This window comes from Octopus bimaculoides, chromosome 17 (genome assembly GCF_001194135.2).
Source record: "Octopus bimaculoides isolate UCB-OBI-ISO-001 chromosome 17, ASM119413v2, whole genome shotgun sequence".
NCBI classification, from domain to species: domain Eukaryota; kingdom Metazoa; phylum Mollusca; class Cephalopoda; order Octopoda; family Octopodidae; genus Octopus; species Octopus bimaculoides.
In genome coordinates, this window is record NC_068997.1 from 22,437,916 (window position 1) to 22,439,335 (window position 1,420).

Sequence of the window (1,420 nt, forward strand, 5' to 3'; positions counted from 1 at the left end):
TATATATATATATATATATATATATATATTTATATACAATTATATATAAGTGTGTGTGATTGTTTGTGAGTTTGTGTGTCGTGCGTGTGTTTGTGTGTGTGTGTCGGTGTGTTTGTGTATCTATGTAGGTGTATGTTTATGTGTGCTTGTTACTAATACTATACATAGCTTAACTCATCAACTTGAGAAATCTTATGTACTTCCTCAATTATGTCCCTTTGCGTTTCTATGAGAACTTCAAAATCTGAAAACCCTAATGGTTCGTTCAATTTTCCTTCACCTCTTTGAAGCCGGAAATTACATAGAAAAAAAAATTATATAGAATAAAATAAATATAAAAAAAACTTCCAATACTTCACACTTCACTTAAAATGTAAACCTTGTGCCTGATTAAGGGATTTTTTCTACGTGTTATTGCTATTATTAATGTCATGCCAGGGAGCTGACAGAATCTTAGGCATGCCAGGTGAAATGCTTAGCGTCATTTGTTTAGTCCTTACGTTCTGATATCTAATCCCGCCGAGGTCGACTTTGCGTTTCACCCTTTCGAAGTAGATAAATTAACTACCATTGAAATACTGTGGTCAGCCCCGTCCCTCAAAATTCCAGGCATTGTGCCTAGAGTAGAAGGGATAATTGTTACTGTCATGTTCGAAACCCACTGAGGTGCTTTTAATCCTTTCTGGGTTGAAAAAATAATAGTTGAGCTATGAGTTTGGTATAATCGTTTTATCGCCGCCTGAGAAATTGCTGGCCTTGTGCCAATATTTGAAATCATTCTTCTTTTATAATATTATAGTTAAGCCTCGATGCTAAGCCAATCAGCAGTCGTCTTCATGTTCTGTAAGCAAATTGTTCCGAGGTGGATTATCCTTTTCTTTCAGAGTCGACGAAATAAGTACGATTAATCGACTAGCACGACTCCTTCCAAAATTTCAGGCCCTATACCCGTGCCACTGTAGGTAAGTTGATGAGCTGGCAGTGTCGTAAGTCGAAACAAATCATAAGCTGCATCGCTTCTGGCATTGCGTTCCAGGTCGATTCTGCCTCTCATTTTCAGGATCGATATCATAAATTACCAGTCAAATACTGGAGTCGTCGTAATAAATTTTACCCCCTTCCCTCAAAATTGCTAACCTTCTGCCAAAATTTGAAACTATTATTATAGTTATTGTTTGAATTTCTTTACATTTTTATAATTGACAATCTGGAAATTAAAGTAAATAAAAGCAATACGAATACAACAAAGACATACAAAAAGTTTTAAATATATGGACAAACAAACAGTAATATAAATAAAGAAATATTCACAGTAAGTAATGTAAAACAAGTAAATTGACTGATTGATGTGAAGGCAAGAGTAAAACCAAATAAATACATACAAACATTTTTGCGTCTCTCTCCCTCACTCTCTCGCCTT

The 1,420-nt window shown here is 35.0% G+C and overlaps 1 protein-coding gene across 1 annotated transcript in view; it reads left to right on the forward strand.

Annotated features, from left to right (window-relative positions):
* LOC106876817 (homeotic protein ultrabithorax) overlaps positions 1 to 1,420 on the forward strand; it is a 200,800-nt gene that overhangs the window by 24,085 nt on the left and 175,295 nt on the right. The window lies entirely within an intron of this gene.